The sequence below is a fragment of the Sparus aurata genome, chromosome 24 (genome assembly GCF_900880675.1).
Source record: "Sparus aurata chromosome 24, fSpaAur1.1, whole genome shotgun sequence".
Lineage (NCBI taxonomy): Eukaryota > Metazoa > Chordata > Actinopteri > Spariformes > Sparidae > Sparus > Sparus aurata.
Genome location: NC_044210.1, coordinates 1,699,934 through 1,713,069, shown reverse-complemented (window position 1 = coordinate 1,713,069; position 13,136 = coordinate 1,699,934). Strand labels below are relative to the sequence as shown.

Below are 13,136 nucleotides of genomic sequence, written 5' to 3'. Positions count from 1 at the left end.
CTTTAAAGGCTGTTGAGTCTGGTCCAGTTAAAATGTGTTTATTTGAAACACTAGAATATACAGAAGATGTATCTGCATATCTTCACATTGATTCGCAAGCCACCGTCAACCTCACAAACTGGGTAAAGTGTTATGGATTTGAATATCGTGTGCACAGGCACTGATGAAAATATTCCGGTGTTCAGCAAAATAACCCCTATCATTTTGCATGATGGTAAAGTTGTTTAGTTTTGATTGAGCATGAAACCTGTTTCTATGACCATTTCCATGCTTTCCAAGTGAGTGAAAACATCCCTAGGAAGGTGCTGGTTCTGGAAAGGGAGAGATTAAGGCATTTCAAATGTTTTGATGTCCAAATGTCCTATGGATGCGATTCGTGTTTTATGCTGTTTCAGGGAGTTGTATCATTTAAACAATATTGTCCTAATGGAATCCACATGGCATTGGTTCTTGCATCTATGTACATGTGTACGTACTTTGTTAGATCCCGAGTTTTACCTCTGTCCAGGAGGTACTCGACCAGCTCTCCGTTATAAAGGTTTAGATCCTTAAACCTACAAAAGGTTGCTAAAAAGTGGGAATTTAAATAGGGATTTTTAGCTGGTAATGAGGAGACTCGCCTAGCTTCTAACTGCCTGAATCCGAACGTCTACCCTTCTTCCTCTGGTTTGGCACCAGACATGAATAGCCCTTGAGTCAGATACAGCTATCAGCCATACCCGTTAATGGCAGCTCTCCTCTAAATGATCTGTGCTCTTGGTATGGTGCTAGGTTGGATTTTAAGGGCTTTTGTTAAACCCTAAGGGATTGTTTCAATTTGGTTGGCTAGAGTAATCTTTAAGAACCCTTAAGATATTATGCACACCTGACTTTTACTTCCATCAAAGAGATATAAAATCAATGTCCACTACTTTAACTTTAACTATATTTGGTTGGTTTTATTGCATAGACTTTAGCAAGGGCGAAGCATACAACTCAATACTCATTTCAATTGCAATTAATCATTATCCAAAAATATTTCTAAAATCTAAACCTTGTAAATAATAAATCAAGTTGTAAGAGCTGAGCTCGGTTAAATTACTTGAATGGAGATGAGACGAAGAGGGTTTGGTCGATGCATGGCTTGCCTCTCCCTTCCTCCTGAAAGCTCATGTTGCCGGAGCACGCTCACTCCTTCTCACAGCGGGGTTCTGTGTCTCTCTGGTGCACTGACCTGGCGTGCCCTCTTGCTTTACTGTTCTGCTCGTCCTCGGTGGTGGTTGTGGCCTGGCGTGGCAGAGAACACCGAAGCCATATTTGGTATTTGTTTGTTTATTTCCTTATTATTCAATTAATATATATTGTTTTGATGGGTTTTGTATGTGTGTGTGCGTGTGTGTGCGCATGTGTGTGTTTCAAAGTGGCTGTGCTCGAACTGTGAGGCCTGTTTATATTTTCTCTTTTTCTTTGTGGGCAGGTGCTGCGGGCCCTTGACGGCGACCCAATCCCTGGTGGTGGGCCTTTTTCTTCTGTGTGTGTGCGGTGTCATGGGTGCTTTTGTTAATTATCCCTCCCTTGATTTGAGTTTGGGTGCGGAGGTAGCCCCAGCCCTGTTCACCCCTTCATTTTGGCCCCAGTCTAGCAGCACGTGAGTCAGCCAATGGTGATGATGATGACGATGATGTCTGATGTGTTTTAATAATTAACTGTTAAATAAAATTGTGTTTATATTTTTCTAAAAAAGGTCTCTTGCCCGTGGTATTTTGGACCGTGCAACCTGTAATCATAGTAAAGGTTCTTAATTATTTCTTTAGTCCATGCTCCTCGGGTTACATACACTCTTGCTTCAGATACTGGCTTGGTTGTTGTGTCCTTATTTGGACCTTTCAGCATCTCTCCATCCACTGGCTGATAAGCCCTTGATTAAGATTTCATAATGCTTCATTAAGAAATATGCTGGGCAGAGGCGTGGCCCTACCTCTTGTCCTCATGCCTCCATGATTAGTTCTTCAACACTTTCTCATGACCTCAGCTCAACACTGTTTCTTTACTGATTATCATTAGCTTTCTAAACTTCAATACATTGATTTCAACCACATTGTACATTTTCCACCATACTCATAGCCCAGTTCACATTGAATTCTTACTGTTATTCTGTCAAAGGCTTGAGTACGCAGTTCCTCTTTTTACACAGAATCTGCTACTTCCTCTTTCTCCTCACACCCCCCCTTAACCTTACTTTAATGATTCAACATTCCCTTCATTACATTGCTAACTTCTAATACATTGATTTCAAACATAATCACACATCACACATCCTTTTACTTTGCAAAGCTTATACTCAATTCTCACTTAATTCTGATCATCAGAGACAGAGTGACAGGCAAAGCTTTGAGTGCAGTACTTCCTCTTTCCACAGACACACAGCAATGTAGCCATCTCCTCTTCACTTCCTCCTCCAATGTCTGGATATAATGATTTTAACACTTTATTTTAAAATGAATTTATGGCAGACAAAATGCAGCAGGCAAAGCTTTAATATATTTCAGAATTATTTCAGGACTATGTATGATGCCTGGTGTCTGGCAGGAGTGTATGTATCTCACCTTGTCTTTTTAACACGGTGTCTGTGTGTGTGCGTGTCCTGTATCTGGCTGTTTGTGTGTGCGTGTGTGTGCGTTTGTGTGTGTGTGATTTTTTTTCATCATTAGCTTCTAATAGCTTGATGTTTAGTACAATTACACCAACACACTGAATCTGTATTATCTTCTCAGGATGATTTGGAGGTATGCCAGGAAGTTCCAGCAGCTTTGGTAGCAGTGGTCATTGAGAAGCAAGTAACTGCAGGAATGCCCTTTAAAACTCACCACTTGTCAATCATACTCAACCATCTCACAGATCTTGAACAGATGTACTGTTGATTTTGTTTGGCCTTATTTATGCACACCATATGAGCTACCTTAAGAAGCTAAGTGGTTTCTTTGAGTTCATCCACCTCTTTGAGGTTTTGTTGTGCAAAGTACTATCATACAGCTACCTGATTATGGACAGTAAAGTTGTGTAAAATAACAGAAAATGTTTTTTTTTTATTTTTACATTTCTACATTGATTTAATTTACCAACTTTTAATCAGGTATGTACAGTATAAATTTGTATTTTGAGTATTGCATAACTTTATAAGAAAAGTGTATCTGTAAAATGACAATGACAATAATGTATTTTTAATCATATAACTACCACTTCTTTTACTGTTAATTGTCACTAATTCTATCAAAGTTTAGAAATATTTTTACAGTATTAAACTTTTATTTAACAGTTTCATCTATTAAATGAAAAATAAATATTTGTAAAACTATGATACACTTGCAAGTGTATTTTAACAGTATTTTTATGTGGAAAAAATTTAATTTTCTTTAAATAATTGGAATGTTGTGGTTTTTTCACAGTAACATTTTTTTCGTGTTATTTTACGTTTGACATGTAAAATCACATGTTTATTTTTGTAACTTTACCTACATTTTTATGTAACTTAAAAATACAGGGAAAATTCTGTAAAATAAACAGGGAAAATTCTGTTAAATTACAGATTTTTTTTACATTGTAGCCTAGCTGGGGCGCGTTGATAACGATGTGGCTATATCGCTAACCAATTGGTCTGCAATGTGGTCACGTCACATTGTCGGCTCGACTCAGCTTGCTTGGAACCCCGGCCAGGTATGTTCTGAAATAGTACCTGGTACCAGGGACTACCTCCTGGAAAACCTTACAAACCGAGTAGAGTCGAGGAGAGTAGGTGCTAGTGGAAAAGCAATAGTATTGTTTTTTTCTGTTGGGTTGCACAGGTCCACCTAGTTCACAGAAGCCCGTTGGAAGTAGGTCCTATGTTGTTGAGGAATGCCATTCGTTTGTCTCTTATCAGAGCACAATACGCAGACATAATCATCTGATGGCTACCCTTTTTTTCCTTTTTAGATGCAAGGTCCCCTTCTATTTCCCCTGTGAATACCACCAGATCCAGATTCCATGTCTCCGAAGCAGGTTAGTATATAAGTTCACGAATATTTCCATGTCATGAATTCACAACCCGAGCAGTCTGCAGAAACACAACAGAATGAGGTTTGTTATTAAAGCTATGATCTACGATTTGAAAGATTGATCATTATTTTTAATGTCATTTAGATGGTGGTTATGGTCCAATAGCACGGATGTAATTTTGGGGGGGGACACAGGGGACATGCCCCCTGCACTTTTTCAAACGGCCGTTTATGTCCCCTGCAGTTTTCACCGTCCAAAAACCATGTTACGCTATATTTAACAGAGACGCATCAAGCACTAGGACCAAGCGAAAAACAGCCGCTCAAGCCGGAGCCTGTTTTGACCCGCCCACAAGCTCCTCGATTGGCTCTGCCGTTTCTTGTGTGATTGGCCGTCCCCGCTGTCACTCCATCTTGCTTGCACACCGGTCTGCAAGTTGCTCAGTCCTCATTAATCTGCTACTGTAAGTTGGCCGTTTGTTCTGCCTGGGTCACGTCCGCTAGAAGGATTGTAATATCAGAGGTTTCATTTACATTAACGTTTGAATCGGTGTCCATGTGCATATGTTTGTTTGGTAATTAGGCACAGCCAGGATGTAAATTACCAAATAATAGCCAGGGCGTTTATTTGTTTCAATCGCTTAACAGACCAGGCGTTTATTTGGGATCAGGCATTTAATTCAATAGTTGTGCATCTTCTGCAAGTGAAGTTGTTGCGGCGGAGGAAATGATCCAGCCAACCAGCCCTCGTAGCAAACTCCTCATCTCTGCTGTCACTCATGGTGGCATACATTTGTTCCGCCATTGCCCTGATCATTATGTGGGACACTCTCTCTTGGCATGCCCGTTTGCTGATAACCCATCCCCGCATGTTTATCTCAAGCTCCTCGCTCGCCTTCTTCCTACCTCCACCAGGCAGCCTGGCCCTGTTGCTGTCCTCCTCGGACAGACGCTGAAGCTCAGTTTTAGTTTTTCACCAATCTCTCACTCTCTTGGGGTCAACAGAGAATCGTCTAGCGGCTGCTTCTCCCGAGTTTTCCTCTGCATATTTTACAACAGAAAGTTTGAATTTCAAGTCGTACTTTTTTTTTGCTGCACCAGAGCCATGGCGATCATCAGTGTGATACAGACTGACAGAAAGCAAGCACAATACATGAAAAAGGCGAAGAGGAAAAACGTGCAGTGTCAGTGGACACGTCTTCTTCCTTGATTAAAAAATAAATCAATAAATAAATTAGACCCTGCGGTTAATTGAAACCCAGCTATTATTTGGTAATTTATGGTACTTAAAGAAATGCGTTACACCCATCCTGCAACACCTTGACTGGCTCCCAATATCCACTTCAAGATCCTCCTCATCAAATACAAAGCTCTCAATGATCTTGTTAAGTGTCTTTAAGTTTTATTGAAAGTGCGGATAAATAAAATGTATTATTATTATTATTTTTTTTTTTATTATTATAACTGTAGAGCCTCAACAATGCAAAGATTTTAAAAAAGCTTATGTTTATGCCGAAGAAATTTTTTTAAATACTGCAACTGTTCAAAAAAAACACCAACAATGAAAGTGTCACACCGTGGTGAGGGATGTCCTGTCTTAGGTTTTTTGTCTTGTGAATTTCATGTTTTATTTTGAAAAGTAACTCCGCTCTCGTTTCAGGTCACTTGCCCTTCCTCTTGTGTCACCGGTCTGGCGTCTCCCCTGATCCCTGATTGTTTCCACCTGTGCTCCCTTCCCTCATGTGTATATAGTCTTTGTCTTCCCCTGTCTTCGTTGCCAGAGTATTTCGTTCGTCCTGTCGAATACATTCAGCCTCATTCACAGCCTTGTCTTGTCTCCAAAGTTAAGTATTGCCAAGTTTTGTTTTCTTAAATAGTATTCCTCTGTTGTAGAGCGATTTTGAGTTAATACGTTTTTGGTCAGTCTTTTGTTTGTTTAGTCAGTTTAATTTTCATAGCGTTTGCTTTTCCAACCTGCATCTGAGTCCTAATTTTCTGCCACAGTCTAACAGAAAGATTTAGGGAAAAATACAGTAAAACCTCAGTTGTGAAACTAAGTTTTTTTCCTCTATAAAATGATGTCTGTTTACCATATATTCCAAAAATAAGTGTAAAATTGGTGGTACTGAGTTGGAGTGAAGTTGACTAACAAGGTGAACAACCAGTCAAACCAAAAAAGGGAACAGTAAACTTAAAAGTAGCAATAGAAAACTAGAAGAACTACTAGAAAACACAGTGAACTGAAAGAGTTTTATTAAAAATACTTGTGTCCCCCCTCACCTCTGAAATCAAAATTTCATCCTTGTCCTGTATGACATACACAATGTGAAGAGCAAAAGGAAACAAATAAATCCATTCTCTCCAGTGCCTGCAAAACTGCAAAGAAATTGACCAATTGCAGCCATCTGGTCCGAATGGGAGTTTCCCCTTGCTTAAATTTGCATTCTCTCTCTCCGACCTTCCATCCAATCCCTTCGTTCAGACCCTCCAACCAATCCCCATGCTCACTCCCTGCTCCTTGTCACACCTCGTCCCCTCACTATTCTCTTGTATCCCAGTACCAGAGCTAACTTAGCTGTTAAATAGAAAGTTATTACGTAGCTGTAACATGCTAATGACATTACGCTAGCTTGGCAGCGGTGAGTAACGAGACTTGCGTTAGTTTCAGCGTGCATTGTAATAACTTAACTGTGAATCCGACATCATTACTCCGTATTCGAAGCTGGTGCTGTGTTTGGTTTGTGCCGTCCGGCGTTTCGGTTCAACTTGCACCCCTGTTAACTGGCCACCTTGCGACAGCGAGTAACAACAAAGATGTTTAAAATCAGGCAGAGAAACGTAGCTGTCCCGGGGAATTTCTCTGGGTTTAGTTTTTAACCCTTGCAGACTATTTAGGCCCTCTCTAAAAGGTGTCATTAAAATTCAATGAAAAATATCAGTTACTTAGCCTATCATTTTTTTTTGCCATATAAAAGTAAATCTTTTAACCCTTTTAAATGCCCGTTTATATGGTGTGCGACTGGCTTTTCCTTAATTTTAAAAGCTTAAGGTATCTAAATGGTCCTTAGTGCCACCAGAGGGTTAGTTTAATGTCGACTACAACAGACGCTTTGGCCTGAGGGTCGCCAGTTAACATGGTCGCGAGTTAAACCATGACACCAGCTTGTTGCAGCGGAGGGGGTGTGTCATGGGAAGCTCCAAAGGAGGGCGATACAAGCTTGGAGGAGTCATGGAGCACAGAGTGAAGGGGGGGAAGCTTTTTTCAAATCTGTCTCTATCGAAGACCATAGCTTTAATATTTGGATGTAATAACATCAACATAGCATGCATAGTAATAGCATGGATTTTAGCACAGACAGTAATAGCTGTTACTCAAACGTAAAATCCTCTGGGAATTTACAGAGTTTTGAGTACATTACACTGAATGGTCCATTCTTCTTTTTTCTGCATTTTAAGAGTTCCAGAAAATTGTAATTACAAAACTGGTAACACTTCATGAGGAAATTCGGAAGCAGCAAAGAGACACAGCTGAGCCAGGAGCATGTATGGACAAAATGGACAGCATGGAGGAATTTCAAGAGAAGGAAGCCTCCCTGTCTGATCCAGAGACCTCCTGTAATTTGGTAAGAAGCTTTCAATCTAGGAACTGTCATACAAGTCAATTGTTGACTTGGTTGGTGAGTTGGTGGGAGGGATTCAAAGGAATGCACCCACAACGTGCTGGACAGATATTTCTTGATGCATTTGCTTGTTAGATGGTAATGCTTGATAATGTGTCTCAACCCTCTGGAGTCTGGGGTATAATTGGCCCTTTTTGACTATTTTTGATTTTTACCATTATATTTCACCTTAAAAACAATTAACTTTGCCTTGTTTGGTGTCATTATTTTCACCACAACCTCACAGGTGTGACTGTACAGTTATTTTTTCATTTTGACATACTGTATTAACACAATGGACCTAAAATCACAAAAAAACATAAAATCCGAGTAGGAAAAAGTTAGTTTTTTTACTGTGAAAACCACAAATATGCTCAACGAACCATTTTTATTACTTATGAGGCAAATATAAATTGTTGTTTGCTAAATTTGTGCATAAGTTTTTGAAATTTACAGTAATATGTAACTATTTACATTTAAATGCAGGCAACGCCTCAGGCTCAGGTCTGCCTGAGTTCCTCCAGCTCAATGAAAAGCTGCATTGCCTGCTCCACATTTGGCACTCTCCTTGTTGTTTTGACTCAATAAACAAAAAAAACGACTCCACTACACACTAAACACACTACATAACACACTAACTATGCACTCCAAACACGCCAAATGTCACAAATCTCCCAACTCTCAAAACTCGCGATATCTGTCGCTGCCTCTGTGACCAGCACTGCTGCTTTCACTTTTCCGCCCCGTCCCTTCCAAATCTTCCCCTCCGCCCTTAGCAACCAAATCACGTGGTTTGCCATGTAATTTTGTGATTGGCTGGTGTGGTTCCTTTTTCCACCAATAGGAAAGTGTTTTTTTGCTTGCACTTCCTGCTTGCGGACACGTTCGTGAGGAAACCCCGATCTCTTAACCGTCTCTTCCTGCACCAAACGCGCAGCAAACGTGACAGCAATGTTAGCGAAAAAGTGTGGCGTACATAATTCATTGTAAATCCGGTTTTACTTGGCCTATCAACACGATTTAAAAACTGGCATATAGTCTGAAGGTTGCTCTAACATATAGAGTCAGAACAGAGACTCACAGAGGCTCCATCTCGCTGCTATGTCATCTTAAATTAGTCACGTGATTTTGATGCGCCGGCGCGTCAATCGACCTCAGAGGGTTAAAATAACAGTGAAATAATGTGCCGGTCCGCTCTGCGCTCTGTAAATAAAAATCAGTCATGATTGTGCAACCCGTTCATGATTGTAGACCAGGTTTTTTTTGGTCAGTGGCGCAGTTGCTTTCTGTAACCTCAAACTAGCAATGCGCCACGATTGTGCCTGACCACTTCTTACTCTTAGACCAACATGCCCCGCTGCGCTCGGAGAGGAACAAGTTAATTTCTTAGTTTGACGGCGAGGGCACAGAGTGAGTATGTGACAACTGCACCGGTGTCAAACTAGCAAATATACCTGCATCATGCCAAAATGACACTCACGCCGTCGATTTTAGACCGTCAAAATAGAGCTCTAAAATTTGTTACTCTTTAAAAATCACATTTTTATTGCACTAGTGTTGGAAGTAAACTGACATGCACCAACAAATAAAAAATTAAATAAATCAAATAAAACTAAAACGGTGAAAAATGTTGATCACTGTTCCCCAACGCCTAAGAAGACATCCTCAAATGTCTTGTTTTGTACAAACCAACGGTCCACAACCCAAATATATTTACTTTACTGTCATAGACTGGAGAAACCAGAAAATATTCAGATTTAAAGGGAAAATTTGTGTTTTTCAAAGTGGGGTCATACAGTATAAAGCACATATCTATAGTCGGTCTGTTCCCTACCATAATCACCGATAAGCGCAGCCTCGTTTTGGAGAAGTAGAGAGCTGCTCCAGCCCAGACTTTCAGCTTTGTACTGCAGTGAATGGTGCCCAGATTCAAAGCAAATTTTAAGCACCTAAACAAGGCTCACCTAAAAAACGGTTCAAGTGAACATTGTATAGGTAAAATTTACACCGCTTTACATCGCCGTCAGACCTTCCTTTCTTTTTGCACTACATTTTCTCAACTGTAGAACCACCATATCCTTACGCAGCTGCACTAATTACCTGGCAGGGGAGATACCATGATCAAGAAGGTGGTTCACCCAGGGTGAGGCTCAGCCATTGCACTCCGGTTGTGCTGACCCCTGCGAATTCCCCAAATGTGGGAATCTTGACTGCATAATTTGTGATAGTGGGGGACTGCGTTCGTGTTCTCCCCTGATGACCATGTTGACAGAAAACACTTGAGTGCTCGTCTCCTGTGCTTTCCACCGAGCCAGTCTTAGAGCTCTGCGGGACAGTTGGTTTGGGTTCGCGTTTCAATCCGGGCTGAAAGCCCCAGTGCTTCTGCACACTGGTGTCTGCTGCGTTGCGCACAGATTACACTTGTTTCCCGTTGAAAGGGCAGGGTGGGCGGGACAGACTCAACTGCGCCTCCTCCTCTCCGAGACATTGCATAAGAAATGTTGTCTGGACGCGTCCGTTGCTGGAATGCTGACTGTTGTGCGGCACATTGTCTCTGGTTGCGTTCAGACTGGGCGGAAACATGGTGCCAAGCGGCCATCGGGACAGGGTGTTATTTTATTTCATTTTGCCGAGCAATGGATTGCTGGAAAAAGGAAACAAAACTGGCAACCTTTCTGTGACCAGTCACGCTTGTCCAATTTGCATCAGCGTTTACACATTGGCAGCAACTTTTAGTGCCCAATGCCAAAGACACCTAACTCTGCTGTCATCAACCCATAGGCACCATCAGCCAGGGGGCTGAGGCCACGGTGTGGTGCGACCGTGGCTCAGGTGGTAGAGCGGGTCGGTCTATGTTCGGCGGGTCAGCGGTTCTGTCCCTGCCCGGCCAACTGCATCATGGTCGTTGTGTCCTTGGCAAGCACTTAACCCACCTTGCCTCGTGTGAATGTGTATGACTGCTGTATGTTTGAGGTGGTGGTCGGAGGGCCCGTAGGCACCTTTAGCTACAATCGTAGTTTGATACTTACCTGGCAGGGGAGATACATACCATGATCAAGAAGGTGGTTCACCCAGGCTGACTCTATTGTTGTCGTGCGGTGTATGGGGCACAATAAAGTGTTTTGTGTGGGTTCTTATGCCAAACAGCCCCCTCCTGACAGGAAGACCAATATGGCATCAGCACCTAGTCAAGCCAACCGCAGGAATGCAGTACGCTTTGATCTTTTGGAAGATCTACAGATGGACCGCTTGCAGTTCAGCAGACAAATCCTGCAAAAAGAATTCGGCATCTCTACCAACCAGCTTGACTATTTATTTGCTTTTCCGGGAAGGAAGATCTTTGAGGTGATATTTACCACCACGCAACACTATGAAGGTTGCTAAGAGAAGTTTCAGAACAAGCTTCAGGAAGCTTACCATATCACCCTTGGCAGAGAGAGACCTGAAAACTGTTCATGTCATGATCTTCTCGGAGAGAGTCAGTAACCAAGATGTCTGGACATGGATGGCACGGTACTGTGAGGTGATTCACACCATGGAAGTGATGGACATCGATGGAATCAAGACAGGCACCAGGCGCTTCAATGTCCGGCTCATAAGGCGACAGGGGGTCCTACAGCATCTTCCAAACACCATCCAGTTGGGAGTCTTCAGAGGGTCTGTATTCTACCCTGGTCAGCCCAAAGAATGCCGGAAATGTGTCAGCCTAGAACACCTTGCTGCTGCATGTACCATGGACGTCTGTAGGAACTGAAAAGCTTCAGACCACACAACAGCACAATGTCCAACTCCGGTATAATGCAACCTCTGCTCCTCGGCCAACCACCGCTTTAAGGACTGCCCTTAAGCATACTCCAACCGGGTGAAACTGTCTACACTCAGATCAATGGTATCTTTAAGCCAGAAAGACATGGATGAAATACCAGATGAAGATCAGGCACCCATTCCACATGCAAACCAGGTGCAGCAGCCACCAAGCACTACTCTCCAACAACCAAGTGAACAGCCGGCGTTGGACCTGGAGGAGGAGATGCAAGATGGGGCACGGGTCGTGGACTGGAGTGCTGAACCATCCGAGGAGGACGATGAAGTGTCCTATTCCTCTGCCTCCTCAACAGCCCCCCTCGCCTTGCATCAAGCAGAGCACCTCTCAAGATCAAAGATAGAATTGACACCAGTGGCACTACAGGAGGCAGGGATCCGCCTGGATAACCTGCTGGCTAGCATCCCCCTTCAAGAGACAATGGCAGATCTTCTCTTCCAGGAGTTAGAGAGTTCAATATCTCAGCTGCTGAGCATCACCATCCACCCAACACCAGGTTCATCTGCCTCCTTATCCGAGAACAGCCAACCCGTGATTTCAACATCTGCAGCTAATCTTGCATCAGTACCAGATTTCAACTCCCAAATCTCCATGGATCAGGCTGAAGAAGCCCCCCTATCTACATGAGCCTCCTTGCTCCTTCCCATCGCCACCTCCTTGGAATCAGACTCGGTAGGCTCTCCTACAAGGAAACGCCAAAATGAGTCTACAATATCAGGTGAATCTTCTCCCTCGAACTCTTCCGTGATTCCTCATACCAACTGGCCCATTTCCTCTCCTACCTCAAACCCCTTTCTAGAGCAGATGTTGTAGTTGCCTTCTCTTCTACTACACATATCAAAAACATGGCGAGAAATGCAGAAAAAGTTGTGAAACCAAAGAAAAAGAAGTTCATCAGGAAAAATATTTTTGTCACTGAACTAACCCTCTTGACCCCCCTGAACGGCATCCCATCCCTCTTTCCATAGCATCCCTCAATACTAGAGGTCTCAATGACCCAGTAAAGTGTTCGTCAGCCTTCACTTTTCTACATTCAGAAGGGAATGACATGTTTTTACTTCAAGAATGTAATCTATCCTACAGGGAGAATTACAAGGTCTTTGAGGACAGATGGAGGCATGGCCTGTCAGTATGGTCAGGTGACAACAAAAACAGATCCTCAGGGGTTGCAGTATTATTTAGAGGGCAAGAATTTATCATTCAGAGGGTACGTGTGATTGATGGGAGAATTCTATGTGTTGATGTTTCACGGTTTAAAAATAAGTTTAGAGTAAACAATGTGTATTGTCCAGTGGAGCTCCAAGAGCGGTTAGCAGTACTCAAAGAATTACAGCCCCTTTTGTTGTGCAGCAGAGAGGTCATTCTGGGTGGTGACTTCAACTGCTTGGTAAATAAAAAAGATAAGCTAACCACATCCACAGTAAGGCTTGATTCCAGTTCTGAAATCTTACAAAACATCATGAAAGATTTTCAATTGATGGATGCTTACCGCTCCAAAAATCCAGTTTTACCTGGGTACACCTGGTCCAATGGCAGAACCCATTCCAGAATAGACTTTCTGCTGACATCAATGGGACTGCAGGTTGTCAATGCAGCAGTTACTCCAGTGTTTTTCTCTGACCACCATAAAATTGAGTGCTC

General features: G+C 42.4%; 1 non-coding gene across 1 annotated transcript; it reads left to right on the top strand.

Annotated features, from left to right (window-relative positions):
- Positions 1–9,764: 9,764 nt before the first annotated feature.
- Positions 9,765–9,928, top strand: LOC115577456 (U1 spliceosomal RNA). The gene has a single exon (XR_003983163.1). It is a non-coding gene; the product is annotated as a U1 spliceosomal RNA (small nuclear RNA).
- The last annotated feature ends 3,208 nt before the right edge of the window (positions 9,929–13,136 follow it).